Raw genomic sequence first — 17,011 nt, forward strand, 5'->3', positions numbered from 1 at the left:
CTGGATACGACGCGCATTGTCGTGACTGCGGCTCGGCCGTTTATCAGGCTTTGTGATATGGGCTGTAAATTCTTCGACATAGTGAACTGCAATTTTCTTACCAACTTCGACGTATTTTAGAATATCGAGTGCCAAAATCTGCCCTTAGGCGCGTTTCAGCATCTTCACTCGCTCGAGAGAGCAATAGCGGGATGAACCCAACCCAGTGGAGCGATTAACTGGTTTACGGATGGGTCGAAACTAGAAAGGAAGGCTGTTGTCGGAGATTTGTGTAAGGCACTCGATATAAGGCGCAAGTTCAAGCTGTTCACTGTAATGTCTTTCAAGCGAAAGCCCACAAGATTAAGGATGCAACGGGTGGGCTGCTACTACAGTTCCCTATGTGTTTCCAATTCTCAACAGTTAGTTCAACGGAAAAGCGAAAAGAGCGATTTAATAGATCGCTTAAAACCTTTAAACGGTGAAATATCAGTTGATGAAAGAGAGAAGTATGAGCTGCTGCGGCTATGGATTTCACTATCTACTCGTATAGCCAGGTCAACTAAGACTTTGAGCTCGAGTGGGGTAAAATCGAGGCTTTTCTGGGACTACCAATCCTTACACGCGATTGCCTTTAATTGTTTTAAGCTATTAAGGGCGGGCGAGTTGTAAGGAAGTTTAAACTACCCTGGTTATCTGCAGTCTATTTTTGTTGAGATTTTCCCGGAAACGTATGAGGGGTGGCGGGCCGAAATAACTGTGTTCACAAAGGCTTATTTATCATTGGTGCTTGGGGTTCTAAGGAATATTATCCCATGAGAGTAGTTGCGGTACGCCTCGGTGTACTGGATACTTTTAGCGCTGCAGTTACATGGAGAATCCTGTGGAGAAATTATAAAGTCAATTCATGCTTCACTCTCCAGCTATTGCCGAAACTTGGTGAAAGTATTTCGACCTCGGTTTACTCTGAACCTCGCAGTATTTATCCAATACTAAGATCAAAAATATTCGATACTACATCGTCTCTATGCAGAGATTCTATGAATAATAATAGCTTATGTCATGTTATTTTATCACAATGGGCCTCCAAATGTCATGTGAGTTTCTTCTAACGGGTTAGGTGCCACTCTACCTAACCTAACTTCACCTTGCCTAATGTGTATGACCATTGGAAGAAAGATCATTAAGCATCTCTTATTGAAGTAGTAGCAAACTGGCAACTTCGTTCCGTAATGGCACGAGTCATGTGGAAACACAAGTAATTGAATTTAAATTAAGACTGCCTTGGAATATTAGGGGCAACTCAACGAGTGAACAGAAACGCCATGAACGATATTCGTTGTTGTTGTTGTTGTAACGATAAGGACAATCCCCGAAGGCATTGGGGAGTGTTATCGATGTTGATGGTCCGTTCCGTTCCGGTAACAAGCACCAAAAAGGTACTAGCCCCACCATCTCGGGAACGATTTGGTATGACCATATGAAACCTTCTATTCCATGCCGCCCTCCCACACGGGTAGGTGAGGTTGACAATTGGGTTGGAGAAGCTATATATTTCGCTGGCAACCCTTTGAGAGGGCTGCGCTACAACCCCTTGAATCAATTTGGTATTTTAGTCGCCTCTTACGACAAACAATGCATACTCTGTTAACCATGAAGTGTAACGAGCAAGATATATTGATCGTCTCATTGGGCATATCACAAGCCACATAAAACCCTTCCAATGACAAGTCAAACTAAGTTTATGCTTAATTGTTACGAAATAGGGTTACGGACATACATATGCACCTACACATACAGCTTTATAATTATGCGCGTGTGTATATATTATGCATATGGGGTATTCCATCCCATTTCGACCAATTTTGAACCCGACCCCTTTAGAATTGGCTGAAAGTTTTTCTTCTTTTTCTAGCTTACGAAAGACGTTTTTCAGAAGTTTTTCAAATTTTTTCATCCAACTCAAAAAAAGTTATGAATTGTTAAAAAACCACCGTTTTTGTTTTCAAAATGCTATAACTCTTTCAAAAATTGACCGTTTGGGATCATTTTTTTTTATGTTTTTAAATGTACTTTTCGGAAAAAATACAAAAACAAGTTTAAAGTTTTTTTTTTTCAATTAAATAAAAAAAAAATTCTCGGCCCACTCCGGGGGATGATTGAATTGATTGAAGTTTTTTATGAGAAAAAAAGGGCGAAATTCGAAAAATCTTGAAAAACTTAAAAATTACAAAAAAAAAACTTTAAAAATTTTTTTGAATTTTTTCCGAAAAGTACATTTAAAAACAAATTTAAAAAAAAAGATCCCAAACGGTCAATTTTTGAAAAAGTTATAGCATTTTGAAAACAAAAACGGTGTTTTTATTAAAATTCATAACATTTTTTGGGTTGGATGAAAAAATTTTAAAAACTTCTGAAAAACGTCTTTCGTAAGCTAGAAAAAGAAGAAAAACTTTCAGCCAATTCTAAAGGGGTCGGGTTCAAAATTGGTCGAAATGGGATGGAATACCCCATATGTGTTGAATAAAAACATATAATTTAATCTTTGGTGCCGTTGTCACGTACGCAGTACCGACAATTAGGGAGAGGAGCCTAATATAAATACGGGTGACTAACTATATTCTAAGGTGGAACGAGCTTTTCAAAATCTTGCCGTAAAGCTTGCAAGTAATAGCTGGAGATGTCTAAGACTACATCCATGTTACAGAGGGAGTGGGAATAGGAGTGGAAATGGTTCTAATTTATGAGATTAAGCTTTTCCTTGATTCATGTGGTGATTGTTGGCAGAAATATGTAGCGTCAGCGTCCTGGATGTGCGTACTCTACGAGCTTCCCATATCTAATCGGCCTATTATATTGTGACAGCCGAGGTTTGAGACATAAACAGCTTAATCCGTTTTCAAAAGTTGTTCTTCTATACATCCTGGAAACTATATTTACTCATTAATACTCGGTGAGTACCGGGGGCACATTCGTAAGCGACAACTTTTTAACTAATCCCCAAAATATCACTTGATTTCCTGTTTGCACATAAGTAGACTGTCGACTAAGCGTGCACCCAGAAGTCCAAGTCCTCTTGTTTGCAGTCCTAAGCCTCGACAGAAAAAGTTATGAATCGACTGTCTTTTTTCAATTCATCTGACAGTTTCTGCAGAGGCCCTAACAAACGTAATAATCGGATAAACAGAAGTAAGAGCAGATTGGTTTAGTTCATTGCCCGTGCATGCAAGGGGTTGCGTAGCGCTACCCCTTCAAACGGGTTTTCAGCGCAATTTATAGCTCCTCCAGTTCAATTTTTAGCCCCATATACCCATTGCAAAGCCTCAATCAAGCCGCCTACCCCTGGCGACCTCAAGTTCCTTACCGATTTAGGGGGTTGGGTAACATAGAAGGTTCAAGGTGTTCATATAAAATCGTCCCCGACTAGTTCCAGAATAGTGCTATTTTCCGAAACGTACCAGATCAAAACACTTCAAAGGACCATTAGCATCGATAAAACTCTCAAAAAATCTTCGTCGAGTCTCCCTTTCGCTACAAGAAGCAAATAAGAAGTTTGTTGCCCTCATAGTGCATTTTGCGATTTTTCTCAGGAGATAACCAAATGGTGGGCGTATGGAGCTTTGTTCCTCGTTAATATTATTTTCGAATTCTTTCCTCACCGTTTTATAAACAAATGCAATTCCTTAATTTCTGCTTTACCCGAGACCTAGCAGAGGCAATGGTCACCACAGAGGCTCGTAACTTGCCTACAACATCCGGTGTTGCCAAGGTGAATTCCAATACCTTTAAGGTAACCCGGACAGTTCTGCCCTTGGCTGCTCTCTCTCTGGTATAGACCTTCACCTAAAAGACACTGCAAGAGTCGGGATTGAATTACTAATACTACTGTTTAGGTCCTCCTTTTATTTCCCTATGGAAGGATACCTCATTTTCTTTACTTGGTAGCCAACAATTGACGTAATATAGTCCGCAGCAGATGTTAGATCAATTTGGACACCGTTTAATCGTCCTCTTGGACCAGGGCTGATTTCCACAGTTTGGATTGTTTCAGTCTAAGATCCATTTCTTGATCCAACCCTGCACATGCACACGCAAAAGCACCAACTGGGAGATAACATTTACCCTCCCTGAGTTGCACTGCTCACTGGACCTTATGTTTCCAGGTATGCTAGCCTTTACTGTCGTTGTATAGCGGTATAATAAATGTTGTACATGACATGAATAACATGTGGCTGCAGTCCCCAGTTCCTCACGAAGGTCCATGCAGGTATAATACGCACTCAGAGCTTTCTTAAATCTTTTCTCAATATTCTTTTTCCAGCTTAATTTGGAGTCGAGAAGTATGCTGACATATTTCGCTTCAGAAGAGAGATTTATCGTTGTGCTGCTCAGTTTGTGTTGAGGAAGGGCGCTTTGGGCGATCTCGGTTTTTGTGGCATCAACCCTTGTCCGTTTCATCGCCCATGGGATGAAACGGCTCTAGGGCTGTTCGAGTGAAAAGTTCTTCGAAAGGTTTATGGACCTGTACGCGTTGGCGATGGCGAGTGCCGAAGAAGACCAATTGGCGCCGGTTGGCAGAGAGAAGGAGCGACTGGCGCGCCTTGTTGGACGACCATAACCGTTTAAACGGTTAAGCGCCAATTAAGTAAGTAAGTGACCGTTGTCCGTTTGCTTTGACTATTGCGAAATGCTTCAAAGTGCCGCTTCTTTGAGGTCACACATCATTTGACGTAATTTACCTATTGTCGCTACGTCGCTGCGTACACGATTACCGTCGTTTCTTTTGCTCTTAGGTTTCCAGGATTTCGTTAACTACCAGTATCCCAAGGAGAGGCTATAACACGTCTTCCTGCAGGGAAGCAAATGTGCTGAAAAGCTCTTCTCGAAATAGTGTGGTCATCAATTCTCTCCTCGCCTCTGGCATCTGCTGTACAAGAACAAATGTTTCGTCCAGAGTAGAACTCTCCGCAAAAAGCTGGTACAGTGAGGAATATGATGAGATCGAAAAACTATGCCTACGGGGCCTACATCCGTACAGCGTTGCTCCTGTTATGGAGTTTTGTTAATGGAATTCGATCCATCTTAGTACGCATCATATTAGGCAAGCATTAAATTGTCAGCAACTGTGCGAGTACAAAAGGGTGTCCCACTTTGAGAACATCTTATAAATACGTATATGCATATGTTCACTTATAAAAAGTACCTTTCATACACGAGGCCAACAACTTTAGCTTTTGTTACTGCAATTTATTGATAGTCACGCACTTTACTTCCAAAGAGTTTGGAGAACGCACTCTTGGAGTCAAAGTCTGAGTAAATTTTAGTCATTTAATGACGTTTTTCAATAATTGTTATAAAATTGAATAAAACTACTTAATAAGACAAAAATTAAAGTGCTCGACATTACAATCTATTCAACCATCCCCAAAATGTCTGTCATTTGCACTAATCGTCAACGGCCAACGAAGATTTTCCATAATTTGATAACTGCACAAAATTCCATTATGAAAAGGTCACATAGTTGGAGAAAATCAAAATCAGCATTGTTAAAAATAAATTGAATTTCTATTCTAAAAAAAAAACGCATTTTAGTTCATTTTCGTCCATTACTCCCAAACAGCAGCTCATGTAGCGGACACACATAGTCTCCTGTGTCCTTAACTCATCTACATACCTACTAACAGTTATGATTTACTCTATCATAAGTACGTTCTACACTCAGCCCATTCCAATGTACCGTTTAAGAAATGTTTGTAGGTATGTTCATATACAGTTTGTCCTAAAACCCCTATTTACCTTAGCTTCTTGTCCTGTTTGTGTTGCATTGTGTTTGGATGTTTGGAGAAAACCAATTTGTTCCGACTTTTCCTACTTCCTTAACGTAAACTGTTAGTGGGGTGGGTTTGATTGGTTGAAGTGTGAACAGGACACGCTTAATCGTATTTATCGGACGCTTTTCATATTTTCCATATGCGCACACAATCAAGCGAACTTATACTTGGTGTTGGCTCGCTTAAGATGCTACTTGTTTCGGTGCATGGGAGCCAAATGTACTTTAGAGATGAACGTCTATTTAGCGGTATTAAGTTGGTATAACAAAATACTAATTTTCTTTCTAATTTTGATTCTGATTTTGAATTGGATTAAGTTGCGCTGCAGTTTCGATATGATGCTTCAAAGTTTACGTGTGCCAGTTTTCCTAAGCTCTAATTAGTGATTGCAATATATTTTTTAGAGAGGTCTTATCTCGCAGTATATCACGATCGCCGATATTGCAGCTAATGTGATAGAGATGATCTCTCTAAGAAGAAAAAATTCTAAACTGGTGACGGTGCCACGCCCCTTTCAGAAAGAAGCTAAATTCGATATATTTTTGAAAAATATTTTAAGTGCTTAGCATATGTGAATGAGATGGATAGGAGGGGAAGAGGGTAAGGGAAACGGGAAAAAAAATGGCATGGTGAAGTAGAGAAGTGGGAAAAAGAGAAAGAATGGATGAGAAAAAAAGAATTAGAGAGATGGGACACGAAAGAAAATGAGTTGCGGATATCAAAAAGGGAGATGGAAATACGGAAAGCAAGATGAAGAGTAATAGAAAGGGTATTGAACAGGGAAAGTATACAGAAATGAAAGAGGGGTCGAAAAAGAAGTGAGTGAGGTAAAGGAAAAGGAAGGCGTGTAGGAAGAGAAAGGAGGAAGTGGGGGAAAGGAAGCCTAAAGCTCGATTAAGAAGGAGAGAAAAGCAAAACGCAAAACGAAGCGAAAGAGGGCGAGAAGGGAGAAGGAAAAGTAAAAACACATAGGAGCATAAGAGAAGTGGATAATTATGGGGCAGTTAAAAGGTATAGCGAAAGAAAAAAGGTAAGAGAATTTAGGAAGAGAAATGGGAGAAAGGGAACAGAAAACTGAAAGTGATGAGATGATGAGACAGAGGGAGGAAGATGAGATGGAAGGCTTAGAAGCAGAGTGAAAAAATAAAGAAAAGTTGAGGAAAAAACGAGTAAGAGTCAATTGGGAGTAAAGCTACAAAGAAACAAGTAAAGACGGGAATGTCTTTGGTCCACCTATATGGTCTTTGGCTGTGCCGAAGACCTCATTACTTTCATGAATAGAGCTGTACAATAATTTGATGACATTTGAAAAATTTAAAAATTCTGAACAATCAGAGCTGACACATTCATTATGTATTTGACCAATCTTGAGCAGTCGGAAATAAAGTCGAACCTGGTAAGAAGGCTAGAGTGCCCGAAATCTAAAAGCTCATAGCCTATTTCACAACGCCATGGACCAACGAGTGGGACATGACCGCCTTTCCAGCAATATCTACTGGATGTATGTTCAGCATGACATTCAATGCCAAGGAAAGTGTTGTTCTAGGAGCGCCGCTGATACCAACCAGCACAGTCCGTTGTACTGATACTAATATTTGGGAAAGGGGAGGGAGAATGAGAGTGACAGTAAGCATGATATATAATGATGATCCGAAAATATAGAGATCCTACAAGTTGCCAGAGCAATGTAGTCTATTTCAGGTGGAATTGGTGGCCATGACCAAAAAAGTGAAACACAGGAAATAATCAGCTTAAATATCAGCCGCGTCAACTGTTATATTAACAGTCAAGAAGCAATTAAGACAACAATCTCGCATAGCACAGCATCAAGAAATTTGTTTGAGTATAAGGAATCCCCTGAAATAATCCGGATAGAGAAGCATATATCTATATTGAGTTCCTTGGCATTTGGGAATTGATGGACTAGGAAGCTAAGAAAGATGAATCCCTCGAAAATTGTTCCATGGATATCCTATATAGGTTGGGCCAGATAAAAAGAAGCTGGAAAGGCACTAAATAGAAGGAATTGTAGTTTCTTATGGGTATTCTGACTGTAAACTTCCTTCTGGCATCATATGCGTTCAAACTAAGGCTCGTCAGTGATACCATATGTGGGAAGCTTGCAGGAGGTAACGTTCGAGCACTTTCTGTGCACATGTCATGAAATCGTCAGACTAGGATTGACACAGCTATCATATCTAGATGCAGCAAGCAGGATATGTTCTAAAAATCTGTTCGTATTTGCCTAGTCCTTATTTTTGGTTTTTCAGCTCGCACGTCGCTTTGCAGCTTGATCATCCAGCAAACTTCTGGTAACACCATGGATACATTCAGTCTATTTGCGGTCCTCGCGGAATGGGCACTTCAACGTAACTAGGTAGATTGATTAAGGAGATTTTCTGACTGGAAACTTATACTACCAAACGCTTCATGTTGAGCGGAGGCAAAGTGTCTTGCAGTCATTAGGTAACACATTCTATTTCTGGAGAGTCAGAAAAGTAGTTATTCTGTTGACGCATTTCGTCAGTTTTAAGCGTCACGTAAGTTCCTTTTTCACTGCTAGAATGCATGCTCACTACTTTCAGTGGCATTCCACATATGGTAGGTTCCATATTGAACATTAGTTTCTGTCGAAGTTGTGATGTGTTCAATTTTCGGCCACAATATCAGATATAACACTTAGAAGATATCCAGTGCACAGTCTTCAATTCGATGTTATACACGGATTCGGGATCGAGTGTCTCATATTATTGTCATCCCTAGCAAATACATACATGCATACATGCATCAACATCCTTTCATATTTAATAGAGTGAAAATGGAGCGAACAAATCTATTCTCTGGCTACATCAAGTGTATTTAGATTACAATGGATATGTGGTCTGCGTACTCCATTCTTTAGTATAACAAAAAATAATTATTATTATTGTATCGAAGAGTAGTATTGAGATTTTTTTCTTGCCGTTGAAAAGAAGTGCACCACAGGTGTCAAGTGGAAGCTCACAAGCTATCAAGCTGCAAAGTGAAGAGTTCATAATATCGGCCGTTTTGCTGAAGACACTCCAAATACCGCCAGACAGCTTGGCGATAGTAATATTTTCATACAAAACTAGCGGTAGAGCATGCAATCGGCAGCCAAGGTTTGTTATGAGTTACAGTTCGCCTAAGTTGCTTTTAATAGATCGTTTTGATAGTATAGAACTTTTCAAAACCTTCTGAAGATATAACGGCTGTATGCTGTAAACAAGCAGAGTTGTTGACGAAATTTGTAATGTTTGGAATCTTATTCTCAGGTAACTTAGCCAGATATTCTAAAACGTCCAAAAGGATTTTAGACGTATTCTAATAAAGCACAGAAATAATACGGAATACTTATCATATTTGCATGCCTATACCCAAATTACAAGTGCCGCTCATAGCAGGCGGTTTTGGATGTATGTACTCAGATGACTCCTTAGTCTCATTTCGTTGTCACCAGGCCAACTGGATCTTAATATTTCACAAGTAGCGGTATTCTTTAACTTTCGCTTTGATTGAAAGCGGTTCTTTTCACCAACAGCATTCTGGTACTAGCCCAATTGCTTCGGGAACTACTTTTTTTCGCCTATTGAACCTGCAGGCCTGTGGTACTTCGACACAGTTTACTCCTCCATTTCCTTTTACTGAAAATCTACATATTATGGCAAATGTTGACATCACTATAGTAAATAATCACAACAACAAAAACGGCAGGCAGCCACACTTATGTACAAAGTAACGAGGAATATTCCGCAAACATAACCAGCAGCTCGAAGTGAAGAGATATCTCACACACACTCATGCAGTCATCATCCGAAGTTCTTACTCACTCATACACACGCATATATGTAACTAAATAACCAAGCAGGAGGTAAACACCCGCTTTTAGTGTGTGGAGACTTCAATGCATGGTCATCTGTGTGGGGAAGTAGACGAACCAACGAAAGAGGGAGAGTTCTCCTCGAAAGTCTTACTTCTTTGAGGCTAGAACTCCTAAATGAACAAGGGATATATACCTTCGATACAGGTACCAGACGATCCATTATAGATCTCACCTTCGCTAGCAGCGAAATAGCAAGACGAGCAAAATGGTCCATAAGCAACGTCTACACACACAGCGACCATAAAGCTATTAGCGTAGAGCTGCTCGAAACTCCACGAACGGTAGCAGCAAGACATCGACAAAGTAGGAAATGGAAACAGCACCTTTTCGACCCACAAATATTTGACATTATCTGGAAGGACGCCATAGTACGAGAATCGCATGCGGAAGACCAGTCGGTTCAAATCACTAAGTTGCTATGTATGGCATGTGATGCTGCCATGCCCAGAAGTCGCGGAAAAGCACAGCGCACTCCGGTATATTGGTGGAATGACGAAATTGCGGAAGAGCGTAGAAAATGCCACAAAGCACGAAGAATAGCGCAGAGGGCACGCTCATCACCACGATATGCAGAGCTACACAGCACCTATGTCGCACAAAGAAAGGCACTTAAAAATGCCATAAAAAAGAGCAAGAAGTTATGCTTTAGGGAACTGCTGGATAATGTCGACCTAGATCCTTGGGGATCAGCCTACAGAACTGTGATGGCCAAAGTTAAAGGACCGATATCACAGCAACCTACGTGCCCGATACTGATGAATATTATTGTTGAAACACTTTTCCCGGCGCAAGATCGCTGGACTTATCCAAGCGAGGATCTAGAAAGTACGGAAATTCCGCAAATTACAGAGCAAGAGGTGCTGGACGCTGCAAAAAGAGTTGCTGATAACAAATCCCCAGGACCCGACGAAGTACCAAACATAGCCCTTAATGCCGCTATTACAACTAGGGCTACATTATTTACTGATCTTTTTAATGCCTGTATGCAAGAAGGCGTGTTCCCTCGCCCGTGGAAACGACAAAGACTTGTCCTATTGCTGAAACGTGGTAAACAGCCGGACCAACCATCCTCATATAGGCCACTTTGTATGCTGGATTCCCTAGGGAAGATTTTCGAGCGTATAATTAGTGAGCGCCTACAGCTGACTCTAGAAAGACCAGGTGGCTTATCGAATAGTCAATATGGATTTCGCAAATCAAGATCCACCGTAGATGCAATACAAACAGTCGTCAATATAGCTAGAGAAGCTATCTCTGGAGGCCAAAATAAAAGGAAGTTCTGTGCACTGATTATGTTGGACATCAAGAATGCTTTTAACACTGCGAACTGGATGCAGATAATGGCAGCGCTGCAAAGCTTCGGCACTCCAGCTTACTTACGCAGAATTATAGGTAGCTATCTTAAAGACAGAGTACTTCTTTTTGACACGGATCAAGGAGCTAAAGAGTACAAAATCACAGGAGGCGTCCCACAGGGATCTGTTCTCGGTCCAACGCTTTGGAATGTAATGTATGACGGGGTGCTAAAGATTGATCTACCAGAAAACACGCAAATTGTGGGATATGCTGATGATATTGCAGTGGTAGTAGTGGCCAAGAAGCTGGACCTGCTTCAAGCATTATGTAATGACGCCGTAGCAAGAATAAAGGAATGGCTGACCAATACAGGACTGGAGTTGGCTAGCCAAAAGACGGAAGTGTTATTAGTAAGCTCCAAACGGTCGGCGAACGAGTTAGTCTTAACTGTCGGGGATCATCAAATCACCTCAAAGGATTCCTTAAAATACTTAGGAGTGCACATTGACTCTAAGTTAACTTTCAAAGAGCACTTCAGAGCGGTGGGGGAGAAAATTACCAAAGTTAATGGATCACTTATGAGAATAATGCCTAACATTGGTGGTCCGAGCGAAGCTATACGTCAGCTATTGTCCACAGTAACCAGCTCAATAATACTATACGCAGCACCAGTGTGGTATGGATCTAAACAGACCCATCAAAAATATATATTAGCAGCGTACCGACTTGCTTCTTTAAGAATAGCAAGTGCTTATCGGACGGTGTCCGACGACGCGATCCTGGTTCTAACCCGGAAAATCCCAGTGGACTTACTGGCAAGCGAAATGGCCGATCTGTATAACACTAATATCGAGCGACCATCTGAAGAAGACAAGAAAAGAGCAAGGACACAAACAATAGCTAAGTGGCAAGAACGGTGGGAGGCCTCGAGTAAAGGGCGTTGGACTTTCACACTAGTTTGGAACGTAGCTCAATGGAATGAGCGGAAGCACGGCGAACTGAACTACCATCTCACGCAAATAATGAGTGGACATGGCGGTTTCAAAGAGTATTTATGGAAGCGTAGGATAGAGGAAGATCCTCATTGCCCAATGTGTACCACAGAGTTAGAAAACGCAGAACACGTCATGTTCTACTGCCCCCGTTTCCACGAAGAAAGACTCACCTTGCATGGAGTCTTTGGGGAGGAACCTACCACGAGAAATTTAGTTTCACATATGTGCAGCAGGAAAGAATGCTGGACTGCAGTGAGCAAAATGGCATTTATAGTAATGACACGCCTGATGGATGTTGAGAGGGAGCGCAGAGAAATGCGCATGCGAAGCAGTGGTGATTAAATGGACACTCAGAGCAAATAGCGGGAACCTGGACGCAGGGACAACAGTAGGCTCTTAAAAAATGAGAAATATGGAACGCCACCCTGAAGTAATGCGGAAGTGGTGCCGGGGTGGGCGACGGTTCCAGAACGGGGCTGTTTTTTAGTCTACGGACACACGGTTGCTGCGACGGCAGCAATTATGGTGCATTAGGCATTTTTCAGCCTCCCCGCAAAAAAAAAAAAAAAAAAAAAAAAAAATAACCAAGCAGGAGATACAACTGTTCTAGAAGGTGAAAAGTCTAGAGAGAAATATGCGAACGAGGCAACAGAGAGTATAAAAGCAGCGCAAGCTGAGGAATAACTAATCAGTTTGATTTTAACATGCTATTAGTTGTGAAGTATAATTGTGAAGTACTACTCCCAAAGTAGTTTAAATAAAGACCATTTTGAAATACTGAATATTGGAGTTATTTATTCAACAGATTAGCGATTCGAACGTTAGTAGAAGGTGCATAATTATCAGGCAATCTCCCCAGAAATCGTTACAATATGTATAAACTCAACAACCGACGGCCAAATCAGCTTCAAGTTGGTTACAAACGTATAGTACCTCCCTGCTAACTAGGGTGCATGTTAGTCAAATGGGGCGAAATCCAGTGACGCCAACTTTCTATAAACAAATGAGATTATAATACTTGCGAAGATTTTGATGCCGCAGATCCATATTTCGCCTCTTTTACCAGTTCAGAGGCCCAAACCTTAAGTCTCGGCATCTTTTATAAAGATGGTCTCTGAACGGTTTAGTTATGGTTCTTAAACTACTTTTGCCAGCATCAAGTTGACATATCGAATACCTAGGAAAGGCCCCTCAAAATCCTGCTTCCCGATAATGCTTTCTATGTTGCTATAGGTCAGTTGATAGGGACGTTTAGAGCGAGTTACAACGGGAGATTGATATAGCTCGCTACTTGCCGTTGGGATTGTGTGACGAAGGCAGCGAAGATGCCATGAGGTGCAGCCCGCTGGATATTCTTCAGCGTGAATAGCAAGCAGGAGTTAGATGGCTTTATAGTTATAATTTTCCTTTAGGCGCATTTTATCACATATCGTGGTATGGCTCTTATACTTTCCGAGAGCAAGAGAGTATGGAGTCCAAATGCGCGAAGTTGCCACTAGGGTGACAGATTTTTTGCGGCATATGGTAAATTGAACTGGGCTATACGAAAATGGTAGTCATTTTAAAAGGAACTTTTACTTTTTGTTACCTAGGGCCAAATCGTAACATACAATCTTGGATCAGCAACTCCACCGCACTAAATGCCATTAACACTAATAAATGACGTACCTACTACATCAGCAAAAGTCCCATCATAGGACAGTGCTCGTAGCTCTTGACCTGTTTAAAGCTTTTAACACAGTCAGCCATGGCGCACTACGCCAAGGCATAAGAGGTTAACCCCTCTTCCCTTTTCTGCAAGGATGGACAGCAAATTATCTGTATGATCCGCAAGCGTCGGTTTAATTTAGGAACAAAAGCTCAAACCCTAAGAGAATTAAACAGGGGGTACCACAGAGTAGCATCTTACCCCCACTCCTGTTTAATCTTTTTATATTAAAGCTGCCTTTCCCACCAAAAGGAGTTACTTTCATTTCCCATGCCAAAGACTGCATGATAATGACAACAGGGCCTGGCCGTCTAATATACGAATTAATGCCTAAAATAAATAGCTATCTCCCCAGCCTTCTAGTTTCTTCACCTGTTGTTGTTGTTGTTGTTTTTGTAGCGATAAGGTTGCTCCCCGAAGGCTTTGGGGAGTGTTATCGATGTGATGGTCCTTTGCCGGATACAAATCCGGTACGCTCCGGTGCCATAGCACCATTAAGGTGCTAGCCCGACCATCTCGGGAACGAGTTATGTGGCCACATTAAACCTTCAGGCCATTCCCTCCCTCCCTACCTCCAAGTTCCATGAGGAGCTTGGGGTCGCCAGAGCCTCGTCTGTTAGTGAAACAGGATTCGCCGCGGATAGGTGAGGTTGACAATTGGGTTTGGAGAAGCTATATATTGCGCTGGCAACCTGAAAGGTTGCGCTACACAGCCCCTTGAATCTGTTATTTTAGTCGCCTCTTACGACAGGCATACCTACCGCGGGTATATTCTGATCCCCTAACCCGCTGGGCAGTTTCTTCACCTCGCGCCCCCTGGTACTATCACCGACCAAATCCACGGTCACACCCTTTACGACCTAAAAGGAACAGAAGGCGCAAGTATTGGACGAATCGATGGCATTGCGCTACTGACTGTCAGTAACATAAGGATCTTAGAGGTAAAGTTCGATAAAACAATTTCTTTCAAGGTGCATGCCTTCGAAATTGTATCTAAAGTACAAAGCAGCAACACAATCCTCAAGTCATTTCCCGGCAGCACTTTGTGAAAAGATAAAAAAAACGCTGTTAATGCTAACTGCTTACAAAGCAATTGGCCGTCCGTTTATGCGCTACTCGTTGCCAGTCTATTCCCATTGTCTAAAATACACACACTGGAAAGGAAAGGGCTTCAGGCCTGTCAAAATGCTGCACTCAGAACTGAATATCATCTACATGGTAAGGCAAAAGGTTAAACTCTTACTTGTCCACAATTAACCCCGCCATGCCAGTGGTATGCCCCCATATGACACCAACCATCTTTTCAATTGTAATGTGGAACCTACGCCTGTAACACCAACATCCCCATTGTCCAACCCTATTGAAACTGACAGACTCATTAGACTTCCGTTACAGGACTTTGATGACAATTTGGGAGTGTTCGTGCCCATTGTATGGCACCAAGACCATTGACACAACACGATCACGTATGTTATAATCCGAAAACTAAGTTTAAACATGCCGATTACGAAACTTAGGACTTGGCCCCAAGAAAAATGTGGATTACGATAAATGAGCCGAAGCATCTTCATCCCTTCGTTTAACATGCCCTAGCCTTCGAAACCACTGAATTGTAATTTGTTGAACTCGTTCGCTGGTTTTGGGAGCCACTTCATAAAACTACACTCCAGTCAAGACAACAATTTATAGCCCTTGGTCTGGTGCCAAGAAAATCGAGTCACTGGGTCAGAGTATGATGGTGAAAAGTTCGGTTCTCCTTCATTGGCCATTTAGCAACGGGAGCTCCTTCCAGTCGCCTACACTATAAGCAGACCATGCTACCCTCTTTTTCATGACCTCTCTTCATTACGTTACCGATGACCGTCATATTGGCAACCGCTGCTTATATTAACAGAATCATATATCTATTACACCTTAAATGGGTCACCCAGTAGCATGCTTACTTCATTGAGCTACTGAAACTCGTACTAGTACTCGTTCCAGTGACTAAAAATGTAAACCATCCGATGTAGCGTGTCAGAGATTTAATAGATTAACTAAAAATAGTAGCGCATTTATGGAATTTTTAGGTTTCGTACAAGCAACAACAGCGCCAAAGCATCCAAATGATGATAAAGTAACTAAGGGTAATTACTAACCCAGTCTAACACACAAACCTTCTCCCATCAATGTCGGGATGCGCGTGCTAAATTTCACTTTGCGGGAAGAGGGAGAGCAAGAAAATACCTATTTGATAGAACAAACAACAACGTTGCTTAGTATGCAGTTTAAAATACCTCTGAGCTAAATACTGAGATTAGTGGCGAGTGCACGAGTGGATATAACGGATTAAACATATTTGACATTACCTTACAGTAGTTGGCGACACCCATCTCCAAGCACATCTGTTGCTCTCATCCGAAGTATGTACGAGTATGTGTGAATGCATAGATGCATAGTGGGGTATTTTAATGATTTTAGTGGGCAAATTTAATTTAGCAATTTAATGCGTTGAAGCTACATGGTTCAGCTGGCACGCTATACCTTGCTTCGTTAAATTTGGTAGCGGCGAGTCCATCTGAGGAGCGTCTCCCTTCCATTATTACACCTCATAACGGCGATACTGCCTTTAAATAATATAATTTATCGAATTGATGCGTTCCGTTTAAAGCAAATATGGGTCCAAGATTCTACCTTGGTAGAATCGAATTTTAACACCTTTTACTTGCAAAGGCTGGATGGTAAGCATGAACCGAGTTAAAAGATTCCGCCTCGTTATCTTCCTCAGAGCGAAGACAATGGGAATTGTCCAAAATATTCAACGGTGCCGCCATAGACAGTTACCTGTCTGGTCATGATAGAGAAATTTAACTTAATACCCGCTACCAGAAGGCAGAATTGCGCTAGAAGTGGCCAATGGAATTCAAAAAACACTGTACATGTGTCCGCTTAAACCTGGACATCCTCGCAAAACTTGGCAGGAACGATTTAAGCGCTAACGTAGTACCATGTCGCTAGTTTAGGGATTCACTTAACAGCCTCCACATCAAAATAAACGAGCTCATATTATCAATAGCCGCTTGACTCTGAGTAAATATACCTGACAGTTGAAGCAATGGATAACCCTTCCACCGACCTACACCCGAATGAGGCATCAGTGATCCGGCTGTCGTCCTTTCCTTCTGACTACGAGCTTTCTACAGAATTCCGATCACCTGGTCACTGTCTCTCAGAAATATTAGTAGGTCGTCAGTATAGGTCATCACTTGACAGCCCCTAAATCCAAATCATGAAGCAGATCATTTACATAAGGATTTAAAGA

At 41.5% G+C, this 17,011-nt stretch overlaps 1 protein-coding gene across 3 annotated transcripts in view; it reads right to left on the bottom strand.

Annotated features, from left to right (window-relative positions):
* Positions 1-17,011, bottom strand: part of Oatp26F (Organic anion transporting polypeptide 26F) — a 53,068-nt gene that overhangs the window by 20,212 nt on the left and 15,845 nt on the right. The window lies entirely within an intron of this gene.

This window comes from Eurosta solidaginis, chromosome 2, assembly GCF_040869045.1.
Source record: "Eurosta solidaginis isolate ZX-2024a chromosome 2, ASM4086904v1, whole genome shotgun sequence".
NCBI lineage: Eukaryota > Metazoa > Arthropoda > Insecta > Diptera > Tephritidae > Eurosta > Eurosta solidaginis.